We start from the raw sequence: 26,998 nt of genomic DNA, 5'->3' as shown, positions 1-26,998 counted from the left end.
TGCTTACTGCCCTCTACAGAGCTCTTCTCCACAATCCCCTGGGGCTAAAAAATCAGGCTTTCCCCACTTCTATAAATCTCCGTTCTCACTGTTCATACTCTGTCTACCCTCCTTAAGCAGAACTCTCTGCAAGGGGTTATCCAGGATTGGGCTGTGTTAAAGAGGAGAGGGGAGTGGAGGTGGAATGAATCCGAAAATCTCTTCATTCTCCTTTGCATGTCAGGGGCTGAAGGCTATCCCACCTTTCCTGCACACACTCTGTCATGCACTGAATCTCCCTGTCCCATGCACTCTTCCTCCCTCGAGCCAGGTCAAGCTGAAAACTTCGGGCCACCTAAGCCAAAGTCTGCCACTCAGAAAGGCAAAACAGAAACACACATTAACACTTTTCAAAACCTTCCCCTTTGCCATATGTACACACCTTTCGACGGGAGTGTTCCGTAGTTAAGACTATTACAGAATGAGGCGCCCGGGTGGCTCAGTGGGTTAAAGCCTCTGCCTTCGGCTCAGGTCATGGTCTCAGGGTCCTGGGATGGAGCCAGATTGGGCTCTCAGCTCAGCAGGGAGCCTGCTTCCTCCTCTCTCTCTGCCTGCCTCTCTGCCAACTTGTGATCTCTGTCTGTCAAATAAATAAATAAAATCTTAAAAAAAAAAGACTATTAAGGAATTGTGGAATAGTTTTGAGTACTCAAGTATTCAAAAAATGATACCATAATGTATCATTTTTCTAGATCAACAAATGCATTTCATTGTGCTAATAGCCGATGCTCTTGTACTAGGATGAAAGGTAGATGCATATAAACGGGAGACATGTAATGTTACTTGTCCATAGGTGTGCTCTGGAACCAGATAGCCTGGATTCAAATCCTGACGGCCACTTTTTTTGGTAAGTTGCCAATCCTGTACTTTCATTTCCTTGTTTACTAAATAGGAGTAATAATTTATTTAAAAAATTTTTTTAAAGATTTTATTCATTTGGCAGAGAGAGAGAGACACAGCAAGAGAGGGAATGGGAGAAGGAGAAGCAGGCTGCCCGTCGAGCAGGGAGCCCAATGCGGGGCTTTGATGCCAGGACCCTGGGATCATGACCTGAGCTGAAGGCAGATGCCCAATGACTGAGCAACCCAGGCGCCCCTATTTTTTAGATTTTTAAAAAAGACTTTATTTACTTATTTCAGAGAGTGAGAGAGAGAGAGCGAGCGAGTGAGCATGCAAGCATGAGCAGTGCGTGGGGAGAAGGGGCAAAGGGAGAAGCAAACGCCCCACTGAGCAGGGAGCCTGATGCATGGCTCCATGTGGGGGACTCCATCCCAGGACCCTGAGATCATGACCTGAGCTGAAGGCAGACGCTTAACCAACTGAGCCACCCAGGCGCCCCCAAGGGATAATAATTTAGAAGGTGTTTATAACAAATAACAGATATAGAGATGCCTGGGTGGCTCAGTGGGTTGAGTGGCTGCCTTTGGCTCAGGTCTGGATCCCAGAGTCCTGGCATCAAGCCCTGCATTGGGCTCCCTGCTCAGCGGGGAGCCTGCTTCTCTCTTTGCCTGCACTCCCCTTGCTTGTGCTAGCTTTTTCTCTTTTTCCCTCTGCCTCTGTCTGCCACTCTGCCTGCTTGTGCTCTCTCCCTGACAAATAAATAAATAAAAGCTTTTAAATATACAAATATAAACATATAAAGGAGTTAGAACAGTTCCTAGCACGTAGTAAAAAATATAATAAATATTGTTAGCTTGTAATTGTGGTATGAATCTGACTCCCCTATATCCCAACAAATACGGGCCGGGTGCTGTGCTAAGCATTCAAATTCCATGCTGAACAAGACAGATACAGTCCTGCTGCCCTGGGTATGTACCAGAGCTCACGACAAGGACCCACACAAGCTTGTTGTAGCTAGACAAGATCAAGGTATGTTCCCTCAGGGATTTCCTCTGCTATAGTTATAAGCTTCCTGGAGGCCAGTGGGGTCACCGCACCTGAAATGTCGCCCCAGTGGGCATGTATGTTCTTTGCCAACACTATGTGGTCAACAGCCTTTCCGCTCCAGGGCATCCCAGGGTCTTTGGTTCTCCCCAGGTGCGCGGACACCCTGCGACCGAGTTCTTCCATCAGTGAGACACAAGGGGGCAGTAGCGGCACTTGGGCTTTAACGAGGAGTGACTTTTAAAACCGGGCCCTAAAAAGAAAGGGAAATAAAGATGATGCAAGGCCAGGTAGGAAGGGGGGAGAGGAGAAAAGAGGAAGAAAGGAGGGAAGGAAAGAGAGGAAGGAAGGAAGGACGGAGAAGCAGCGCAGGGTAAGGGCCGAAGACAAATAGTAATGTTTTGTCCCCAGCCTCGCTCCCGTCTGGACACGAGGCAAAGCGTGGATCAGTGCACCCACGTGCACACTGGGGGACACATCTGCTGTGGAGGGAGGAGAGAAAGGCCAGTGGCCTGGAGCCCTGCCAGGAGGGCCTGCCCCTAGGGAAGGCTCACCCACCCTCCAGTCTCTTAGAGCCCCCCTCCACCCCAACCCTCCACCCCCAGCAGCTCTCTTAGCACCCAGTTCGTCCTTCCCACTGGCCCCAGGAGGCAGCCTGGAAGCTGCCATCAGCGTGAGCCGGTGTCCCAGCCACCACACCCCACCCAGCCCCAACACGCCCACAGGCCATTTTCTTTCTAAGAGCTTTACTACCAGGAAACAGATAAGAGGTAACAAAAATGAGCAGAGAGCGAATTACCAAGATAAAGGCAATCTTTTATAGCGCCTGGAGGAGAACCTCTAGCTCTTACTTTCTTTTCAAAACTAGATTTTTCCAGAGAGAGCTAAGGTGGCCAAATGTCCGGGTTTGTCCTGGTTGGACCAGGACGGGGGGCGGGGTGTCCAGAGATGGGAAACCCTCCCCGCTAAGACTGGAAGAGTCCTGCACAAACCAGGAAGAGTTGGCACCTTCCAGGGGGCTCATGCCTGCCCCTCCGCTCCTTCTGACGACGATTCCAGACTCAAACTTGCACAGTCACCCGGTCAAGGGCTGAAGGAAAGGTGGGTGTTCCGGCTTTTCCTGGCACCCACTGTCTCAAGTGTGTAGTTGACATCACTCGAGACCATTATGAAGGGATCACTCAGTAGGTGATTCTGTCTCCTGGGACCCCTCTTGGTTCTGTCCAGGTCCCTCACCCAGAGGGGAGGGAGGAGTAGGGCAGGGTTCCTTCAGCTCACCCGCCATTTTTTAGGGAGGGGTTACATTCTCAAACCCAGGAAACACTCCCATCCCTGACTGCCCCACAGCATTTTGCAAACTTCTGTTTCCTGAAAGGCTATCTTAAAAACCATCTCCTAAATTAAACAGGATTCTTTGCAGCAGGATTTCCAGAATGGTGATATGCTAACACCATGCATTTCCTCCAGGGACTCAAGGCTGCAGCCCCTCCCAAACCTCATCCCTTTGCTTCTGGGAGTTACTAGAATGGCTTCTAGAAAGTGCGTTCTGAAGAGCATAGGACCCTGGAGTCTTTTTCCTACTGGAGCAACTGTGGGGCTCTCTCCTGGTGATACCAGCACTCTTTTTCATAGAGCAATCACACAGCACGCTGGAGGAATTTCCCCGACGTGGACCCAGGGCCAGCCCAGCCAAGCCAAGCAGGGGTCCTGCTGTGTGCCTGTGTGCACACCCACACGCTTGTGTGCAATCAGCCCTACTCAGTTCTTTGCATCTAACCCAGTTGCCCGTGGCATTCTCTGCTGGCGTGGGGAGGGCAACATAAAGTCTTCTAGGGGCTTTGTGCCTGCCTGACTTCCTACACTTTTTATAAAAATTGTGGGGTCCAACTGGGCGCAAATTCCGGCCAGTTTGATTCTCCAGTCATCCCCTCGTGCACCAGCATATGTAGGATTTACTTCAGGTTCCTAAAGCAAACAGTAGTTTTGTGATACTCTTGCTTAAATATACTCGAGTACATATGCCCATGTTATGTTTTCTAATAACATTAAAGACTGTTGCCTTGAGATTAGTTCAAAGCAACACATATGTAATTGGTTTTCTTTTTCAAATGATGTGTCTTTTCATCCCCCCACCCATCCACATTTTGTTTTTGCCATTTTTTAAATGGCAAAAACTCCAACAAGTGCTGATTTATATACTGAGAACCAGCTCTGGAAAGTAAATCGGGAAATGCAGTTTGAATTCCTTAATTTATTTATTTTCCCCTCCAGCTAATGTTGCTTGTTTGTTATTCTGAATCTTGAGCATTGATGCTAAGAAAGAAAAAGTGTGCCCTCCTGCGGGGCGTTTATCACCTGTAAATTTCCAGGAGAACTTGTGCCTCTAATCTGTGAATTTGTTTCCTCCAGAGCAAATTGACTTTCATCGAGGTGACTTTGGAGACAGGTCCGTTAGCAGGTTGGGAGAGGTGGACTCTGCAAGCCCCAGGGTTGCAGAGGTCTGCAGAGCTCCCAGCTGGCTGGGGGGCCACCTTGCTGAGCACCCCCAACACCCCCGTCTTCCCCTCTCCTCAGAGCTGCCTCCATAGTACAGTAGTCCCCCCACCAAACAATCCAAGTTGTTTAATTAAAAGATTACCAGCTCCTTATTTCCTAAGCGAAACAGAATGGTAATTGTTCCCACTATAACGTAAATAATGGAGATCAGCCTTCCCTCCCTGTCCTGGCGAGGGAAATCGCTCTTGGATGGGCTGTCAGCCTCTGCCGTGCAGCACTTCGAGCCTCACCTCGAACATGTGTGCTATTAAAGCTGATTTCTGGCTAGTGCTATTGGTGGTATTTATTTCAAAGGAGCCAACTATTTAAATCGGGTTAAAACAAACAGGTCTTTCACTCTCTGAGCCCCAACCTACAACCTTTGGCTCAACCTTCCCCGAGTTTTGTTTGGATTTTTAAAAAATTGACAACACCCTCTAATAAATTCCCTCCTTCTGTACCAACTGGTCTCAACTGGCACTGGAAAGGCTGAAATGCCAAAGAGAAGGTTGAAACTGTCCGGGTGGCAGCTGGCTGAGAAAAATTAACCTCCCCGGGTTTCCTCCCCGGGTTTCAGACTGATTGAGGTCACCTTTTAAAGAACAACCCGTCCCCTCTGACCACCTGCAGACAGGGTGGGGAGGTGGGGGGGGTGGCTCCTACCAGCACCTCCCATTACTAACTGTGGCAGCCGTGCTCTGGGGCTCGGGTGATCTGCTGGCCCGGGGAGAGTGGATGAAGGCAAGGTTGCACGGTGAATGTCAATGTCAGAGACTGTGACAGCTCCAAGGGACCCTGGAGAGGATGGATTCCTGCCCTTTCTGGAAGAGGAAGCTATGGCACTTTCCAGAGCCGCAGAGCTTGCTGACTGTGGGAAGGGGAGCCACGTGGCTGTGGCTTCTTGCCAATGCTTCTCTTGACCACGGAGACCTACCCACTGCATCTCCTCAGCTTGGATTTCTTGGGCGGGGGCGGGGCAAGGAAGGGGCCAGTGGGAAGGAGACCTGGCGGTTAAGGAAGGCAAACCAGTCCCCTCCCTAATCAGTAGCCAACACTGTAGGGGAGGAGAAGGCAGGACCAGAAATGACAGTAGGCTTAAACATGGGCTTTCTCTGCCTTTTCCTTTTCCTTTTCTTTCTGAATTTACTGTGCAAAAGTTTCAGTTCATTACGCACCTCAGTTTGTGGCACGTTATCGTCTTTGTCCTCTCAATGGCCCTCTGTTGCTTTGTTTGTTCTCTTTATCTCCAAACTCCAGTCCCTTCCGCCGATAGGCCACCATTCTAATCTGTTTAGCGTGTCTCTTTTTATTTGTACCTGTTCTTGCAGGTGTTGACATGAAGATATGTGTACAACATGAACATGTGATGTACATGAATATATGGATAGATTTCCCTATGATGTACATGAGTTTTTAATTTCATTTTGAAACAATTATAGGCACATAAGACACTGTAATCAGAAAAATAGTTACAGGGGCACCTGGGTGGCTCCGTCAATTAAGCGGTCTGACCCTTGGTTTCGGCTCAGGCCATGATTTCAGGGTCATGAGATGGAACCCCATCTCAGCCCGGAATCTGCCTGAGATTCATTCGCCTTCCCTCTCCCTTCCCCTCAAGTCCTCCCTCCCCCCCACCCCACCCCCACCACCATGCTCGCTCTCTTTCTAGAACAAATAAAAAAATAAAATCTAAAAAAAAAAAAAAATAGTACAGAGAGGCATATGAAAAGATGTTCAACATCATTGCTCATTAGAGAAATATCAAAATCGCAAAGAGATACCATTTCACACCCAGCAGAATGTCTATTATTTAAAACAGATAAAAAAAAAAAAACAAACAAAACCAAACAAGTGTTGGTAAGGATGTAGAGACATTGGCAACCTTCTGTATTGCTGGTAGGGAAATAAAATGGTGCAGCTACCCTGGCAAGTGGTTTGGTAGTTCCTCAGAAAGTTAAACAAAGTTATCGGATGATCAAGCAACTCCACTCCTAGGAATGTCCCAAAAGAGCCCAACACAGGGACTCAGATACTTGCGCACCAGTGCTCATAGCATTACTCACAATAACCGAAAAGTGGAGACAACCAAATGCCTATCAAGATGAATATGGATTTGTTTTTAAATGTGGTGTGTGCCTATGATAGAATATTGTTAAACCATAAAAAGGAATGAAATTTCGATCCGTGCTATAACATGGATGAATGTTGAAGATGTTATGCTAAGTGAAGTAAGCCCCACATGAAAGGGCAAATACTATGTAATTCCACTTAAATGAAGTACTTAGAGTAGTCAAATTCATAGACACAGAAAGTAGAGGAGTGATGAGCAGGGGCTGCAGGATGGGGAGATGGAGAGTTATTATTCAATGGGTATAAAGTGTCATTTTGGGATGATGAAACTGTTCTGAGAAGGATAGTGGTGATGACTGTACAGTAATGTGAATGTACTTAACACCACTGAACTATACTTTTCCTTTTTAATCACCACTGGTGACTTCTTCTTCTTTTTTTTTAAAATTTATTTATCTGAGAGAGAGAGAGAGAGAGGTCAGTGGGAGAAGCAGACTACCCACCGAGCAGGGAGCCCAATGTGGGATTTGATCCCGGGACTCCTGGATCATGACCTGAGCCGAAGGCAGTCGCTTAACCAACTGAGCCACCCAGGTGCCCAAACTGAACTGTACTCTTAAAGATGACCAAAATAGGGGCGGCTGGGTGGCTCAGTGGGTTAAAGCCTCTGCCTTTGGCTCAGGTCATGATCTCAGGGTCCTGGGATCGAACCCCAAGTCGGGCCTCTCTGCTCAGCCAGGAGCCTGCTTCCCTTCCTCTCTCTCTATGTTAAAAAACATAAATAAAAATAAAAAATAAATAGTAGGGAGGTCCCATGTAAGCTGTACCCAGTGGTGACATCTTACCTGACAATCATGCACTCTCAAAACCCAGATATTGACAATGAGGTCAAAAAACCAACTAGACAACAGATCTTGGTTAGATATTACCAGTTTTTGCATGGAGTGTTTTTTTCTTTTTTCTTTCTTTCTTTTTTTAATGTCTTGATGTATGGTTCTATGACATTTTATCATAGCTTTTTATAATTAACACCATAATCATGGGGTATGTATAAATGTATATATTTTTAATTTCTCTAAAAATTATGGTGGCTTTTTTTTTTTTTTTCAAAAGAATTCTCGTTTATAGAGATGAGGAACTCACTGTTTTGTTTTGTTTTTAAATTTTTATTTATTTATTTGACAGAGAGAGATCACAAGTAGGCAGAGCTGCAGGCAGGGAAGGGGGTGAAGCAGGTTCCCTGCCAAGCAGAGAGCCCGACACAGGGCTCTATCCCAGGACCCTGGGATCATGACCTGAGCTGAAGGCAGAGGCTTTAACCCACTGAATCACCCAGGTGCCCCCAAAATTATGGTGTTTTAGTTCTCATGTTGCTTCTTACTTTTTGTTGTTGCTGTTGTTAACTAACACTATACTCTTAGGATTTGTCCTGGGTCTGTATCTGAGCCATTGCTTCTAACTTGAGTGATAACCTATAATATGTATCTATCACATTTTACTCTCATTTCTCCCACTGGACATCCAGGTGGCCTCCAATTCTCCATCACCAAAAATGAGATGAGAACAAACATCTTTGGGTCTATCCCATGGTGGTGTTGTGTGGGAATTTCTCTGTGATATATTCCTAGAAGCGAAACTGCTGGGACATTTTTTTTTTTTAGTAGGCTCCACACTTACCATATAGGCATTTTATTATCTCATATCATCACCCGAAGAAGTACAGTACAATACAGTACAGTACAGTACAATAAGCTATTTTGAGAGAGATCACATTTGCATACCTCTTCTTACAATATACTGTTATAATTGTTGTATTTTATCATTAGTTATTATTCATCATTCACTGTGCCTGATTTATAAATTAAACTTTGTCATAGGTATCTATGTATGTATGCAAAAAACATGGTGGTTTCAGGCATCTGTTGGGAGTTTTGGAAGTTCTTCCCAGTGGATAAGGAGGACTACTGTATTCCTTTGTCCTTACTTTCCAGACGACACTTGGGACTACCAACTTTCTAATGTTTGCAAGTCTGATAGGAGGGAAGTGTTGTTTTAATTTGCATTTCTCTGATTGTTAATGGTTTTGATAATCTCTTCATAAGCTTATTAGCTTATTTTATTATTTTTTTAAAGATTTATTTTAGAGAGAGAGTATGAGCAGGGGGAGGGGCAGAGGGAGAGGAGGAGAATCCCAAGCAGATTCCCCATTGTACACAGAGCCTGATGTGGGGCTTGATCTCAGGACCGCAAGTTCATGACCTGAGCTGAAATCAAGAGTTGGACGCTTAACCAACGGACTCACCCAGGTGCTCCTTCATAAGCTTATGAGCTTTTTAAAACCGCTCCTCTGTGTCATGGACTGATGTCCTAAACCCAGTTCCTCAGATTATGACCTTACTTGGAAACAGGATCATTGCAGCAGCTACAATCAAGTTAAGGTGAGGTCAGTGGAGTGGGCTCTACTCCAGTCTGGCTGGTGTCCTTATGGGAGAGGGAACTTTACACACAGACGTGAATTTGTACACAGCATAGACTGTGGGAAAAGACACGAGAAAATGCTATAGGAGATCGGAGCTGTGCTGCCACAAGCCAATGTCTGGAGCGACCACAAGATGGAAAAGGCAAGGAGGAATCCTTCCTCTGCAGGGGCCAGACAGAGTACGGCTTCACTGATACCTTCCCGTCAGACTTTTGGCCTCTTGGCCTGTAGGAAGACACAACGCTGTTGTTCTAAGCCACCAGTTTTGGCATTTTGTTATAGTGGCTCTAGGAAACCAAACATTCTCTGCGAATTGCCTGTACATAGCAGTTGCCCATTTTCCAGTGGGGATTCTGCCCGTGGGCGGGTGGATGCTGCTTACAGCCCCGGATTTCCCTTTGTCGTTTGCTCTGCTCTTCCTCTCCCGCAGCCCCACCGCTCCCCCGGGCTGCTTTGAGAACAACATCTCAACAAGAGAAGAACAATCTAGACAAAGAGAGGCGAAAGGCGATGAGGGAGCAGGGATATTTTGGGCAGAGGAGGTTTTGTGACACCTCCAAACAAACACAGGAAGGCAGTCCCGGATGGGCGGAAAATCAGCCTGGAGACAGCAAGAATCCCCTGTGATTCCCTAAGTGCCTCGAACCCTTTATTTCCAACCCTCTCATGCCCCCCTATAACTAAGATCAGTGACTGAGTGCCAGCTGCATCCCCAAGCCATTAGGGGACTAGGAAAGGTGCTTCAGGCCACTCGGTGTCCACCTCCAATGAAGCCGGAAGTTTGCCTCATGCCCACACACAGGGTTTATGCAATAAAACAAGTTAGGTCTTCTTTTAAGAAAAAAAAAAAAAGATTTGAGAGAGAAAAAGAGAACTCGTGCATGGGTGGGGGTGGAGGGTGGGGGAGAGAGAATCCCAAGCAGACTCCACGCTGAGCGCAGAGCCCCTCGCAGGGCTCCATCCCAGCACCTCGAGATCACAACCTGAGCTGAAACCAAGAGTCGGAGGCTCAAACGACGACCTGACCCAGGTGTCCCCATGTTAGGTCTTCTGTACTCCATCTTCTGGCTTGGTTTCTTTGAGCCCTTCAGAATATCCGACGAGAAAGGCCATGAAATATCCAAAAGCGGTTTGCTTTTGAAAAGACACTTTTGTTGCCCAAGCTGAGTGATGTTGAACAGAAAGGCTGAGGCTGTTTGGAAGAAGGCGGTCCTGGCAGGTGTGGGCGGGACCAGGGCCGCAGAAGCAGGTGCTGCTAAGTTACATTCTGCCCCAGATGTGGTTCCAAGACGGGCCAGTTTCATCCATCATTAATTTTTACTTCCTTAAACTGTGCCATCTCCTTGCTTTCTCATGGTATCTTCCCCAAGAGGCCTCTTCAACTTCTCCTCGAGTCCCCAAACACACAGCACCTGGATTTCCGGTGTTTGAACTCCCTAAACAGCAGCCCCCCACTTCCTGCCTCGAACGTGGTGTGGGGAGATGACCACATACAGGGTCCTACGCACAGGCTGCTCAACCTTTACTCCACATTGAGAAAAGCAAGAAGACTCTCTCTATATACCTTTTGCATATGAAGATTTTAATTTTTTCTTGTTCCCCTTCTTTTTTTTTTTTTTTTTTCTGCATGTTCTCTCTTTAAAAAGGTCCAATGACAGAACTGGGAATACTTACAGAGCTCTTGCAAGTTTCAAGAACTCAATTTAAGTGTAAGTGTTTTGATAAAGAACCCTCCCTTTGAAGGATACCATTCATCAGTTTAACAATGAGTATTGCTTGTACTTCAAGGCACTTGGTGGCTGTTTTTTTTTAAATAAAATATTACTGACGAACCAAACTGATTCACCCCTATTTATATGAAATTTAAGGTTCTGTATTAGGTTTTATAGTCTTGAGGTGGGGACTCCAGCACAGGACATAAAATTTAGAAGCCATAAAAGAAAATGTGAAGATGTGAATGTATAATAACAATTTTTTTTTTTTTTTTAAAGATTCTGCCTGGCAGGGCGCCTGGGTGGCTCAGTGGGTTAAAGCTTCTGCCTTCAGGTCCAGTCATGATTCCAGGGTCCTGGGCTTAAGCCCCAAATCGGGCTCTCTGCTTGGTGGGGAGCCTGCTTCCTCCTCTCTCTCTCTCCCTGCCTCTCTGACTGCTTGTGATCTCTGTCTGTCAAATAAATGAATAAAATCTTAAAAAAAAAAAAAAGATTCTGCCTGGCAACAACAAAAATGAGGCAAACAAAAGCAAATTAAAAGACAAGAGATAGACCAGGAGGAGATCAGGTATCACGTATAAGACACCAGGTCAACGGCCATGCTGTCTGAAGAGCTTCTACAAACTTGAAGAAAATACCAAAAAAAAAAAAAAAAAAAAAAGAGTGGGGTTGGGGAAGAAGGCAGGGGATAAGTACAGAGAATTCGTGAAGGAAATACAAGTGGCAAAAGGATTTGTGAAGAGATATGCAGGTTACTAAAGAAATAAAAATCTAAAGTAGAACACTTTCCTCCTTACATTGAGAGAAAAAAGTTTCAGTGTGTGGAGGGAACTGGAACTTTTATACACAGGTAGTAGACATAAATTAGTATTTTTTTGAAGGCATTTTTGTAGTTTCTCTTAAACTTTAACATATAGGTACCTAGGAATTTAGAAATCCCTATCTAGATATGCATTCTACAATAATGCTTACGCATGTATACACCAATACATTTACAAGGGGAATGATCAGATAAATTATGGTACATTCATTCAACAAATACCACGTACCCCTCAAGAAGAATGGAGTGTCACTGTAAATCCTGACCTGAGGAGTGCCTGGACTCAGTCGGTTAAGAGTCTGACTGTGGCTCTGGGATTGAGCCCCACATTGGGCTCTGTGCTCAGTGGGGACTCTGCTTGTCCCTCTCACTCTGCCCCTCGCCCTGCTTGTACGCGCATGCTCTCTCTCTCTCTCTCTCAAATAAATAAAATCTTTAAAAAAAAATACTGATCTGAAAGATGTTTGTGATACATTATTACATGGAAGAATCAAATTGCAGAATAAGAGATACATATGTGATGATTCCACTTTTTAAATAGGATCATTCTTAAAATCATTTTTTAAATGATTGCATTTTTTAAAAAGTGAAGACAGGCACATGGATGAATGAATGGGTGATGGTAATCACATGGGAGTTTAGTAAAAGGGAATGATACATCGTAACATGTTAAGTGGCAGAATCATCAGTTCACAAATCTTACTTTATGAGATCGAACTTCGAGTAAGATAACCTGTTACAGGCCTCCCATAACCCCCCAGATAAAAGAGCAAGCTCTTCCAAGTCCTGATCTAGGACATTCATCTCTGTAGTCCCCAGATCTGGCTCAGGGGCTGGATAAACGCTTTGCTGGAGGCGACGGGCCTTCGCACTTCCCCACTCGGCGCGGCTGCACAGGTGCATGCGGCTTTCTCACGGTGCAAGCTCGGCTTGAGTCTACTCCCAGAACCAAGCTGCAGAGCGGTTTGCAGAAAGCGGAAGCCTAAGGGGGCAGAACCCCAACCCCCCCCCCAACCAGGTCAGGTCCGACTTCTCCTCACTACGGCTGCCACAGTGGCCACCAGCTGTCCCAGGCTACAGACTCTCAGCCCCGTTCACTAGGAAGAGCCCAGAACTGAAAGACAAAGGGTAAGTTTGGTGAGGGCCAAAGAGGGGACACTGGGGGGACGGATATCAAGAGAGTTGAAGCGTGTGATGTGGAGGCGTGAGGATTTTCCCAAAAGCCGCCAGGAAGAAACGCACGAGAGGCGACATCTACGCACAGAACGAGACTCACAAAGGCTAGACGACCCGGTCTTGCCTTGTAACTGCTCCTGGTCTAGTCACGAAGCCCTCTTTGAAGATGACAACGAATATGCAAATCTTTCTTGAGGGAGAGCCGCAAACATTAATAAACTCCTGGAAAGAAATCTCCGAACTGGATTTGCAAGCTTTGGCTCCCGAGCACGCGCCGTTCGGTGGCCTTCAGACAGGTATCTGCCATCCCAGCGACTCGCCTCCCTCTTGCGTTTGTGGCATATTATCAAGAGCTAACGTTTGTCCTGGTCTTACTCCGTGCTGTTATTCTGAGCACTTTGTGCATGCTCTTTTCATCTCCCGCCTCCCCCAAAACCCGTAAAGTAGGATCTCCGTTCTACAGTTGTCAGTGTGGTTCAGTATTTAGTCTGACATCACCCTGTTACACAACCCCCTGACACACCCACAGCGTTGCCTCCCCTACTCAGGAGCCCCCAAACCCCTTTCCCTTCTGCCTTTATGCAATTTGATCTGCAGGCCCTAGACATTGCACCTGGGCGGGTAGAGTGAAAAAGATTTTTTTCCTCCCCTACGCATCTAAGCTGGGACCTGATGGGTACCTAGGAACTAGCCCAGCTACAGCGGCCGGGGAGGAGAGGCACAGAGAAGGAGAGTGAGAGAAAGCCCGGAGGTCAGTAAGGTATTAAAAGGTATCAAAAGAAATTGTGGGGGGCGCCTGGGTGGCTCAGTGGGTTAAGGCCTCTGCCTTCGGCTCAGGTCATGATCCCGGGGTTCTGGGATCGAGCCCCACGTCGGGTTCTCTGCTCAGCGGGGAGCCTGCTTCCTTCTCTCTCTGCCTGCCTCCTGCCTACTTGTCATCTCTGTCTGTCAAATAAATAAATAAAAATCTTAAAAAAAAAAAAAGAAATTGTGGTCACCTATCGGCGGAGGAGGACAGTGTTGGGGACAGACATGCGGTCAGGGCCCAGCTCACCGTGTATGTCAAAGGCCCAGTTTTTAGACCCCCCAGCGTGGCTGGCGGTCTAACGTGGTGCAAAGTCCTCAAGGACTTTGAAGTGGAAATGGGCAGGCGGGGACCTCAGTTTCGGAGCGATAGTGTTTGGCATAGAATGGGGCTGGTGGGGGGTGATGGGGGCGCCTGGCACGAGGCAGGGTATCACTTAGGAATCTATTCCAGTTAAGCCTGTGAAAAATGCCAGTGAGCTGAGCCAGGAGGCCAGCAGTGGGTTGCAGGGAAAGAGACAAATTAGAGGCATTTAAAAAGAGCACCGAGTGCATAAAATGAAGGACGAGAAGCTGCAAGTGAGAAAAAGATGATGTGGAAAGACAATTTTAAAAGGAAAAGAAAAAAAAAAGGTAAAATCATGACTCATAAGGATATAAAATGAACACATGTTAAAGATTTTATTTTACTCATAAAGAAGGAACCAGGCAGATGTTATAAGTGGTTCCAGGGAGAAATTGAAAAATAGACACATTTATAGATGAGGAATATTGAAATGAATAACCAAATGGAGGCAAAACCAGCTTCTTCCACAGGGAGGAGCATTCCGCCGACCTCTGCAAGACAGAACAGGATTGCCCATCTACAGCTAAGGAATATTCTGCAAGCTCTTGGTTACGTCCAACTTACAGAGTCATACAGCAGGCCCCAGGCCATTGGGACACTCGGAGCTGTGTCCTCGGGGCAATGCACCATCTCCAAGGAGGCACAAATTCTTCCTTGCAGTGGGATGACTCCGCAATGTCCAACCTGGACACCCAGAGGTGTGGTTGTGACAGGGAATCTATACCCCAGAGAGAGAGTCACGGAAACGGAAGGAAGAGAGGAGGACCCATGGACTTGGCCACCTTTCAGGGGCTAACCCTTGCCCCTGATGGCAAAACACCTGAAGATACTAAGGAGACACCATTCAAAGGAGAGGAGGGATGAACAGTGGACAGGCATAAAGGGCTACAGGCCTATGGTCAGTAGTGGTTGTCCTGTTCTGATTTCAAGGATAAAATACCCGGGGCTCAGTGGCTTCAGATCTGGAGGGAGGCATTGGGTTGGAAGAGCCTCTCTCGCTCTCCACCACATTTGACCTTTATGAGCACCGTTTTACAGAAGGTTCTGGGTAAGCACTGCAGTATATTCCAAACAGATCTTGCCCAGAAGGAACGTCCAGTGTGGCTGTTTCGAATTTGGAACGCATTTTTCATTGGAAAGAATGTCACCCGCATGACCACTTTCCGACCCAACAACTGTGCTCTGTTTGAAGACTCCTCAGTACAGGGCTGGCTTTCCAAACCCAAAGTGGAAAATGTGAAGGGCAGAGGATTGTCTTCAATATGTCAATTTATGGCAAAAGGCATATAAAAGTTATTTTAAAAAATTAAGTTGGTTTTATGACTTCCATGTATCGAAAGCAATAAGGTTGACTGCAGCTTGGGGCTACCCCAGACATTTTCAATACTATGGTTAGAGGCAGAGTATAGTTTTAATAACGTATATTGGATTTTGTTTTGTTTTGTTTTGTTTTTTATTAAGTAAAGCAATGTGGTGTATTTGTAATAATTGAACATAACCAGAAAACAGGAAGATGAAATGAGAATAGCAGTTGTTTGTACAGCTTCTGGAAAGACTTCTATGTTTTTCGGCCTCTGTTCCTCTTCGTTCCTCTTAGCAAGTGACACCAGACCCTTACAAACAGGCTCATCCCTCCCCCATCTAGGAAGCTCTTCAAAAGAGGTTGTCTGGGTTCTTCTAGCTGTCCATGGTAGCTTCTGTGTCCTGAACTCTGCTACCCAGACCTGGCTTTGGAAGGCATTGGAGTTCAAGGTCTATCAACAAGATCCGCCTTGCCCTGGCCAGTCCTCTTTTCTGAGTCCTCCCCCAGAGATTAGGACCCTGCTCCCTGCTGAAATTCTCCTCCACGGTTAGCTGCCGATCTTGCTGGACTTTGAGCACTGCCTCTACTACTCTCTGTGGCCATGTTCTGCTTGCTTGTGGAACATCCTGACCTTTGGGGTGAGGTCTACTTGCTTGCCCCATGCTGAGAGCCACAGGACTCTGGCCTGTGCTTGTATCCTTCAGACACTCTGTCTTGGACTCCACACCAAACATCAGCCCAACGCCAGCTGCTGGGTGGCTGCCAAACAGCAACACAACCATGGTGGCCAAGTCCCATGCCTGGCTCTGCCCGGCCTACTTCTCTGTCCACACACCACTAGGTCACATCTGTCTTCACTCCGAAAATCTAGGTAATGCTGGGTGTAGCACCACTTAAACTTATACCAAGACTGAAATCTGTCCATTCTTCATCTGTTTACTTACTATGGAAAACATCAAGGGACGTGGAGAGCCTTTGGCTCAAGTTGTCTTATTCTTTTACTCCGTTGTCCATTTTGACAAACTGAAATTTCAGGCTGCAGAAATTAGACTCTGTGCTCTCCCCTCCTACTTTCACCCTGAAGACCCATGGTGTCCAACATCAACAACATTGCTGAGCTTTACTTTCCATAGTTTGTGTTATATAGAAGACATGCCGTTTAGTTTTGCAAACATACCTTTAGATCAAATATTCACCCTTCTTCTCCCCAACATTAGAAATCACTATCCCCCATGCATGGATGTGTGTGTGTGTACGTGTGTACTTATTGATAAACAGACTGGCAGTGGAGTCCAGCTCCCCTTGATCTTCCTCTCCATAATAATACCATAGACACTTACTGATCACTTCCAAAATGCCAGGTACTGTGCGAAGGGCCTTACGTGCACTCTCGTTCAGTCCTCCTCAGTCCCATGAAATAGGTCCTATGGTTAGTCCTAACTGTCACATGAGAAATCGGACACTTAGGGGGATAATCTGCCAAGTTTCCCTGTTAGTGTGGGGTTGGGGGACGGAGCAGGATGGGAATCGAAGTCAGGAGCCTGCAGGTGTTTTAAATGTCAGCATCATCATTGCACCCCAACCCCTGGCATGGCACCAGGGACAGAGAGGGCCCTCAACACATGCTTGTCAAGTGAATGAATGTGTGACTCCTCCTTCCTTAGGATTCAGCACCAACTAGCACAGATGATGTATCAGTTTTGTGCCAGTCACTGTGCTTTGACATGAAGAAGCAGTTAATGGTTTATTTAAGATAATATCCATAATTAGAAATTAGAAAACAATCATCATATGGCAAAACCAAGCCTGGAATAGACTTTTTTTTTTTTTTTTTTAAATAGAACCACCATGATGACTCAATTGTCCTTTTTGGCTTGGAAAGGGAATGATAAAGATGAAGTTGGAGAGAAGGGTTTGTTTTTTAATGTAGCAGAGGAAAACTGAAAAGGAAAAGAAAATCAAAGAGGATGTGTAGCACCCCACAGGATGTTAGACCTACAAGTCTAAATTAAATTCAGGTGGGGTGCCAAAGAGGAAGTCCCTTTTTCCTCTTCTGGTGGTTTAAAATATCCCTCCCCTTGCCAAAGCTCATGGGGATCCTAACTCACAGCCCAGAGTGGCCTCTGCAGAGAACCTTAGGCAATGGCCAAGAGCTCTGGCTCTGGAACCAGCCCCGCCTGGCTTCGGATTTCATCTCCACCCACTCACGAACTACTTGACTTTGACAAAGGACAATGACACCCACTAGTGAGATTAGGTCTAAAATTAAGCGCAGTTTCTTGGCATTCAATACATAGTAGCTATTACACTTGTTATCAATTATGACTACTTACTCATAAAATATACAACAAAGTTTTAAAAGCATTTTGGAGAGAAACAAAACCTCCTGTGGAGGTCAATTGACAAAGACCCATTATTCAAAGTGCACTTGACATATTTGCAGAAGCAGAGAAAGGAGTCACTCCTGAGAGTCTTAAAACCAAGAAATGAATATTCCTACCCAGATGTCCTGGGGCAAGCCAATATGGTACAACCAATCAAATAGACAAAAATATCCCCAGACCTGGAGGAGAAGCAAATTCCAGGCCAGAGCCATTTCCTTGTTGATGCTAATTAAGAGTTCAAGCCAGTTCCTTGGTGAAGAGGAATTGTTATTTGTAAGATAACTCATTATATATCTCTAGTAGGTCCTCACATACAACACCTGTGAATGATCACGATTACAGAGCGTGGTTTCAGTCACTTCCACATTATTTGTTTTTATCAGATCTGGAGTTTAAATATATACCTGGAGTATAAATATCCCTACAGGAATTCATTCTGCCAGAGATACCTCCTGTGGACTTGACTTGCCTCCCCCAGTCAAGGTCCTACAGCAGAAGGGAAAAACTAGCTCAGTTTATTTCTGACTTGGAGTGAGACAAGGTGCACAGTGTAGGGGTGAAAACATTTTCCCTTCTTCCCTTCTAGGTTCTTTGCCTATCCAAACAATTAAAATGACATAAGACAGATTAACAGAAGAACAAATTTAATCAGGTACAATCAGGACCCCTGTAAAGATATGTAGACCCAAGGGCAGCCAGGTAATTGAGCTGAGGGGACGGGATAGTGACTGGGAATACAAAGGGGAGGAAGGCCATTCACTGGAAGGGAGGGGAGAGGTTTGAAAAACAAAGATGGCCCTATTATGTCCCTAAATTTCTTCCAGTAGAGAGGAATCTCTGCTAATACTCTGTTCCTGGTACAGGCTCCCTTTCCAGTGTGAATACAGGCAGTCGGGAATGAGAGGGGAGGGAGGGAAACCGTTTTTCCGGAACCTGTTGGACTTTGATTGCCCTTAGCACAAAATAATTCTTGTGTTGCAGTGGCATATTTTGGGGAGACTTGTTCTGAACCCTTACAATAGTCCTAGGAGAAACGTCACCTAAAGTGAAATTCACTAAGTGGTCAGGTCAAAAATCAGAAAGGAAGGAGTCATTTTTTAATATCTCCCTCTCTGTGACTTTCATATTTAATCTATCAGCAGGTCTTGTTAATTCTCCCAACAAGATAGTACCTGAATCCCTTCTCCTCCCTCCTCCCTTGCTCCATTTTTTATGGCAAACACCTCTCCCCCCTTAACCAATTCTCCATTCAATAGCTAGAATGATCCCTTTAAACCTGAACTCCTCATTGCCCAGCATCTGCTCTCACTCTTCAGTTAGCAAAATCCTGGAGTCCAGGCAGGGTTGTGTGGCTCATACTAACTCCTATCCCTCACCCTGGATATCTTTCAGTTTGTCAAACAGGCCACTCCTTCTGAGGGCCTCCATACAACCTGCTTGCTCTCCCCGTAATTAATTTTTCCTACTTTCTAGGTCCAACCTTTTCTCAGGTCTTAGCTCCAAAGTCATTTCTTTAGGAAGGCTGTTCCCAACCACCCCAGTTTAAATTAGGTCTCGCATTTCTTTCCTTAATATCATTTACCACTATTTGTCATTTGTGTGTGTGTGTGTGTGTGTGTGTGTGTGTGTGTGTGTGCGTACAAATGTGTATGTGTATGTATATGCACAACATAACACATACACATCCAGATCAACATTTTAAGTACAGGTCTCTGCTCTAAGACTACATTCTCTGGAGGCAGGAACCATGCCCTGTGTTCACTACCATGCACCAAGGGCCTCACAGAATGTATGTGACATGAACGGAGTCAATAAATATGTGCTAAATAAATGGATAAATTCCTTGAAAGGGAGAAAGGAAGAGGCAGGGATGAGCAGTTCCCAGCATTAGCTACAAGCATAATGATTCTCCGAGGAGAGGAGGCAATATTTAACCAGCTGTCAACAAGATGCAGGAAACTTGAAAACAAAGTATTTTTATTTAAAACAAATTCTACAGGCTTTCTTTAACCATTCAGTATAGTACGTACAATGAAGAACTCAAAAGAACACTGAAATGAAGCAATGCCATCACAATTCACAGGTGTAAATCCCTTTTGTGCACATTTCCTATGCTTATAGACTCAGAAGAGAGGAGGCTGACCAGGACAATGAGATTGCTACTGAGAGACAGCTACATGCTGCTGATCTGTGTGTTTTCTGAGCTTTCTCAAGAACAATAGGCTATTTTTGCCTGAACTTGTGAACAGTAACCTAACACCCTAGATCTCATTGTTTTTATTTTTTTTATTTTTTATTTTTTTAAGATTTAGAGAGAAAGAGAGTGTACGCACACATATGCATGCTCCCAGTGGGGAGGGGCAGAAGGAGAGGGAGAGAGAGAATCTCAAGCAGACTCCCACTGAGTGTGGAGCCCAAGACAGGGCTTGATCCCACAACCCTGAGATCTCGACCTGAGCCAAAACATAGAGTTGGACACTTAACCTACTGAGCCACCCAGGTGCCCCAGATCTTAACCCTGCTAAGCAGAGAGCCCGATACGGGACTCAATCCCAGGACTCTGAGACCACGACCCAAGCCAAAGGCAGAGATCTAACCCACTGAGCCACCCAGGCACCCCGATCTTATTGTTTTTAATGGTTGGCTCAGTCTCTTCAATAAATGGTCCTGGGCAAATTGGACAGCCACATGCAGAAAAATGAAACTGGACCATTCTCTTACACCGTACACAGAGATAAACTCAAAATGGATGAAAGACCTAAATGTCAGACAGGAATCCATCAAATCCTAGAGGAGAACATAGGCAGTAACCTCTTTGATGTTGGCCACAGTGACCTCTTTCCAGACACATCTCCAAAGGCAAGGGAAACAAAAGCAAAAATGAACTTTGGGGACTTCATCAAGATGAAAAGCTTCTGCACAGCAAAGGAAACAGTCAACAAAACTAAGAGGCAACCCACAGAAAGGGAGAAGATATTTGCAAATGACATTACAGATAAAGGGCTGGTATCCAAGATCTATAAAGAACTTCTCAAACTCAGCACTCCAAAAACAAATGATCCAATCAATAAATGGGGAGAAGACACAAACAGACACTTCTCCAAAGAAGACATACGAATGGCCAACAGACACATGAAAAAATGCTCAGTATCACCAGACAATGGGGGTAATCCATCTTACCCCTTTCACTAATAGACTTGGAAGTCAGCAGCGGTAAGTACAGGTCATGTTTAGAATACAGGATTCAGGCCCAGGAAGGTGGTAACAATGATTCTTTTCCCAGAAGAACCTTAGAAAAAAGAGAATTCTTTCCCAAATCCCTGCCCAGTGGTTGTATATTCCAGAAGCTATTAATTTTCTATGCTCCCACCATGGGAAAATGTTTGGTCTCAAGGGAAACAAGCCAATTAAGCAGTTGCTTAAGGGTGAAACCAAAATAAGTTAGGAAAATTTAATGGTACCACTAAGTGTTCCTCCTGAAATCTAAAGAGGAGGACACTCAGATGGAAACTTGGCAGATAGACACCATCAGTGGCCGCCATGGAATGCAGCGACGTACAGCCTGATGCAATTCAACAGTCTGAGGCCGGGAAGGACTCTGCCCACTGATAATGGTTTGGGGGACATAAGGTAGAAAATGTGTGGAGTTCCAGAGAGCATGTTAGGTGTTAGGTAAGCTAGGAGCACATGGGCTGTTAGAGTCCGTGGTCCACCATCTCCTTCATGGTAATGGGATCTCACAAGGTAGAGCGCTTGGTCCACTTTTGCTCTGTGGAACCTTTTTGACCTGCTGGACCTCACATTATCTTCAATGATTTCTTGGAAGTCCAACCCTGCCCAGGCTCTGCAGGGGTTAGGATCACAGTGGTAGAGTATGTTCAGAATGCAGTGGAAAGAAAAGTTGTACAACTTTCGAAAATGTTCTGATGAAATGGGAAAGAAAATTAAAAATTTAAGCCTCTTACAGTGTAAATTGTGCCAAGCATGCCTTGCAATTTGGAGACCCTTGCCCATAAAAAAAAAAAGAAGAAGAAGAAGAAGAAAGAAAAGGAATCTGGAAAGCTGAGCATGTAGGAGATGAAGTACAAAGAAGTGTACTAAGGTGGAAGTTAAGGAAGATCTTGAGGAAGACTGTGATTCTGCTCCCAGTTGTGCATGATCAGCTCACACTGTGACCCACTGCCTCACTGTCCTCACTGCATTTAATGTCACCCATCCTCCCTCTCCCATGAAGTCAGTCTAAGTTCGAATCATGCTGATGACCCTAAAGTCCCCTTGAAAAGTATGAAGTACTCCTGCAAATGCCTGATATGAACCAGTTAGCCCTACCTGAACTGGAGAGCAATGTTCCCGGACCCTCCCACCTGCCTCCTCTCACAAGGCCCAACTTCTCACATCATAGGAAGGAAAACTAGGACTCCCGTCTGACTACTCTGTTGCAGCAGTTCTCTCTTGCTATAACCGATCTTGGATGCCCATGTGGTATCCTGCTTTCATCTCAATAGAGTAGGTGCTCTCGCACTGGGGTACCTACAGAAATCTTTGAAAGCAGAGCTCAGGGTCCTCACTTTCCTGCAGCCCATTCAGAATTAAATGCTTCTTCCAGAGGCACCTGGGTGGCTCACTCTGTTGAGTGTCTGACTCTTGATTTCTGCTCAGGTTATGATCTCGGGGTTGTGGGATTCAGCCCTGCATCAGGCTCCCTGCTGGGTATGGGGCCTGCTTAGGATTCTCCCTCTCCCTCGAGCTCTGTTTAATAAAACAAATAAATTAATTAAAAAATTAAAACAAACAAACAAACAAACAAAATGCCCTTCCAATGCAGCTCCACATCCTGGGGCCAAACTTCTATTGGGCCTGTCATCTGTGCATCTGTGTGTCCTGCTACGCTGGGGGAACGTGGGGACCCAAGGCAATGTCTTCTTTGACTCTGGTTTCCTGAGACTGGTCAGCCCAGTGTCTGGCACATAATTGGAACTTGATCCCATTTTCCCTTAATTGAGCATAATTGTCTTTTTTTTTTTTTTTACACAATTCTTTTGAGTTCTAGGCATAACAGCTAAAAACAATATTTTGCTGCTTCATAATTGGAAAACTGTAAATTTGCCACTGAGGTGAGCAGAAATTTCCACAGTTATTTTTCTTCCTCGACGTTAGGAAAGCAGTGTTTCCTGACAAATACTATTCTCCTCTGTGACGAAAGAATCGTGGAGCTGGAGCAGGAATGTGTGGGGACAAACAACATTTGTTATGGTGACTTTAAACAAATCAAAAGGACATTTTTGGCTTCTGTAACCCAGGTGGCTTTCCACGGCTCCTTCTTTAGTGCTTGTGCAGCCAACAAATGTAGTTCTCTTGCTTAGCTTTTCCACATGTGTTCAATATTTACAGGATTTCCAAAATTCTTATTATTTAAAAATAAAAAATTTTGATGAAAATTATGATAAGAATGAAATCGTAGAGTATGTGTAATATGATTTGCTTATGAGCGATAAGTTTTGGTAACATACAGAGCCAACTATCAATTCAGTGGGAGGAGAAAAGGAAGACTACAGATAAATTTTGCTTTCTAATCTACTTATATATTTTTTCCATTTAATATGAAAAACTAAAATTAAAGACTTAATACAGGCTAGACACGGTTTTAAGTGTTGCACATATATTGACTCTATTTTATAGGTTTTATTATTACCCCCCATCTTATAAAGGAGGAAACTGAGGCACAAACAGGGTGGGAAATTGCCAAAGTTACACAATAATAAATGCCAGAGTTGTGGGCTGGCCCCGAAGCCTGATTCCAGAATTCACAGTCTTAATCATCACGTTATATTGCTTCATATTCTGTATTAATCATAAAGACTATGAAGAATTACTGAGTGCTAATAATTTAAATAGGTTAGCTGTGCCATGTGACCTCAGTTGAGTCACTCAATTCCTCAGGACAATATAGGATAGAATTTAACCTTGTCCCCAAAGAGACCTGGCCTTGGCCCTTGGGTTCTAGGAAGTAATTGCTATAGGAAAGTCTTTGTTTAGAGCGGTGCTGGCCATGCCAGAAAGACCTAAGATGTGATTTAGGGTGGGGCTTTAGGTCACACCCAAAGGGGCTGGAGACCAGAATGGAGATCCACCACCTGGGCAATCAATCAATCACGCCATTGTAATGGAACCCCAATAAAAACTCTGAAGCCCAAGGTTTGGCTGAGCTTCTCTGGCTGGAAATGCTCCATGTGCATCATAACCCTTCAGTGCCAGGAGATTGATGTGCCTTGACTCCATGGGAAAAGAACATCAGAGGCTTTGCCTTGGAACCCTTCTGGGCTCCACCCTGTCTCTTCCTTTGATTCTTATATCTTAACCATATCCTTGCTCTGTAATAAGCCATAACCGTGAGGATATAGCTTTCAGTGTTCTGTGAGTCTTTCTAGCAAGCTTTTCAGTCTAGGAGCGGTTTGGGAGCCCCTGACCCTGCAGTTGGTGTCAGAAGTGCAGGGTAGTCTTTTATGGAGACCTGTCTTCTTTACCCGTGTCGTCGGCCCTAGCTTTGCTCGGTGCCTCTGTTTCCTCTCCGTCTCAGTAGAATTGAAAGCCTGTTATTTCCCAAATTCCAGTTTACTAGGTCCAAGTGGCTGGACCTCGCTCAACAGGGTTTTCGCTACATACAAAATGAGGGCACCTCTTGTGCACTCTAGTCCTAGGTGGAGACCATCAACCCCACACCCATCACCCTACAGACTCCCACCACCTTCGTTCACGACAACGGCTCCTGGCTCATGTCTTCACCAAAAGTGATAATATGACCAGTCACCTTCACCTACTTCTCCAGGCAACGAGCTCATCATATTCTTATTTGATCCTCACAAGGGCTTAACAAGCTAGGTTAACCATTATTTGCCCATTTTTTAAAAAAAGATGATTTCTTTTAGAGAGAGAGAGAGGAAGCACAATTGGGAGGGGCAGAGGGAGAGGGAGAGAGACCCTCAAGCAGACCCCATGCTGAGCCCAGAGCCCAGTGTGGGGCTTGATCCCATGACTCTGAGATCATGACCTGAGCTGAAATCAAAAGTTGGGCACTCAACCCACTGCCCCACCCAGGCGCCCCTCCCATTTTTCTTAGAGCAGAAAAGTATGCCTTAAGGCAGCTAAGTAATTAACCCCTGAAAACAGAGTGTGGTAGACAGAATAATGGTTCCCTAAATATGTCCACATCCTAATCTTCAGACCCTGTGCAGTGTCGCCTTCATGGCAAAGAGACTGCCTATGTGATTAAGTCAAGGATCTTGAGATGGGGAGATCGTCCCAGATTATTCAGGCAGGTCTGACATAGTCAGAAGGGTTCTTAGAAGCAGGAGGCAGGAGCGCCAGCATGACCATGGAAACAGAGGTTGCAGTGATGGGAGGAAGGGACCACATGCCAGGGAATGCAGGTGGCCTCTGGAAGCCCGCCAAGGGCAGGGAACAGATTTTCTCCTAGAGCCTCTGGGAAAGAATGCAGCCCCACTAACACCTCAATTTTAGAATTCCAGAACTGTAAGATTCTGTGTTTGTAGCAAGGAGCAGCTAAAGCAAACAGCTGTTACAGGTGGTTGGGGGATTTGAACTCAAGCAGTCTGCCTCCAAGGATTGGCTTTTACCTCCATATCCCCACCCCCAGCATCAGCCCCAGTGGATCTGGAATCCTACAGACATTTTCAATGACCAGTGGTTACAGTTCTTCTCTGCAGTTTCTAGGGGGACCACACAGTCGTGGAGTCCTGCGGCCAACACAGAGATGAGGAGGTTGGCCGGGTCTGCCTGGCCCGCTTGCCCAGGCTCGTTGAACCCATTTCCTCCCTTGTAGGATGGGACAGTGATGGTGCCGGCCCAGTGGGGCTTCTGAAAGGAATTAATGAAACAGCCCAACTAAATCACTGAATGCAATGTCCAGTGTAGAAAAACACACTAAAAATATATTATTCTCTTAAAACTTTATTGAGTGTTTAATATAATCTTCTAGCCTTTTGCTAGGGAGTTTTAACTTCAGAATTCAGGTTTGCAATAGACCATCACAGGGATTTGTAAATAGAAAAAAAGAGGGGGATTTCTTCAGTTTTATAGAACGTTTTAGGTTTAGTGTCCGGTTATTAGCTGACATTTCAGGATAAATAACATAGCGGTTGAATAGGGGCTCCCGGAAATTCAAGCCCATCCAAAACCTCAGAATCTGACCTCATTTGGAAATAGGATCTTTGTAGATGTAATCGAGGTACAGATTGAAATAAGATCATGCTGGATTCGGGTGAGCCCTAAATCCAACGACAGTATCCTTATAAGAGACAGAGAAGTGCCCACAGAGACATACAGGGCAAGGCTGTGTGACGACCAGCCGCAGACCTGGAAACGACAAGGATTGCTGGCGACCCCACGCTAGGAAGAGGCAAGGAAGGATTCTTCTCCAGTTTCAGACACATTGTTTCCAGACCTGTAACCGTGACAGCAGAAGTCTTACTTGTTTTAAGCCTCCCAGTTCGTGGTACTTTCTTATAACCCCCCTAGGAAATGAATACAAATGGCGGTTTGGGGTGCTCCTTGCGTCCCCCGCTTATGGGAAGGACCACTGCAACCGACTCCTCTGGGCTACATCCCTCGTCCCCTACAGGGAATAGCTCTTCCTCGTCACCACGTCACAGCTTGTGAACTGCAGCAAGAGATGGAGGACAGTAACGCGACATCAGTAAGGATTTCTCCCTCCAGCACAGAAGGCCCTCGACCTGGCCAGGGAGTCCTGAAAGGGCTACCCTGCGGAGAAGCAGGTGGGTGACCTTGAAGGGGGAGGGGTAACCTTCTGAGCTTCCATTTCCTCAAAGGGAACTGGTTGAACAAAACATCGTTAAGGTCCTTAAATAATAGGATTATTTAGCAAACAATGGCCTTGCAAGCCCCACGGGAAGACACAGGAGAATCTGAAGAATCCTTGGAAGCTAGGGGCAAAGAGCTCCTATAAATGCTTAGAGCCCCGTGTTAGCCCAGGGTCTGGGTAGGATTACTCTACTCCTACAGAGTAGGATTACTGTGGTGGCCATAGCCTGCTTTGCGGTACGGATATAGTAGCTGGGTCCCGACAACAGATTGCCCTTTGTGATGCAGACCCTCCTTTGAACTTGGTAGACTGTACCTGTTCTGAGGGCTCGCATCCACATCAGCATCTCAGGAAAGCGCTGGCTGAGCCGTGCTCCCTGCGGCTGCCCACTGCGTCCACCCTCCACCCGCTACCCCAACACGAAGCTCTTGCTTCAGTAGCTCCCGCTGCAAATCCCGAGCGAGGTCTCCCCTGGGTGGAACACACTGTCTCCCAGGCTTCCTGGGAATCCACTCCGCTCAGCAGGTCGGATCTTGCCTGCTCAACTCACAGGCACTCGGTGCAAGGTTAGAGGAGATTTAATTAGAGAGGAAATATAATCTTTCAA

The 26,998-nt window shown here is 45.8% G+C and overlaps 1 long non-coding RNA gene across 1 annotated transcript in view; it reads right to left on the bottom strand.

Annotated features, from left to right (window-relative positions):
* LOC125082563 (uncharacterized) overlaps positions 1-26,998 on the bottom strand; it is a 229,042-nt gene that overhangs the window by 174,693 nt on the left and 27,351 nt on the right. The window lies entirely within an intron of this gene.

The sequence above is a fragment of the Lutra lutra genome, chromosome 12 (assembly GCF_902655055.1).
Source record: "Lutra lutra chromosome 12, mLutLut1.2, whole genome shotgun sequence".
Lineage (NCBI taxonomy): Eukaryota > Metazoa > Chordata > Mammalia > Carnivora > Mustelidae > Lutra > Lutra lutra.
The sequence above is the reverse complement of the archived record's forward strand: the minus strand, read 5'-3'. Positions and strand labels throughout refer to the sequence as shown.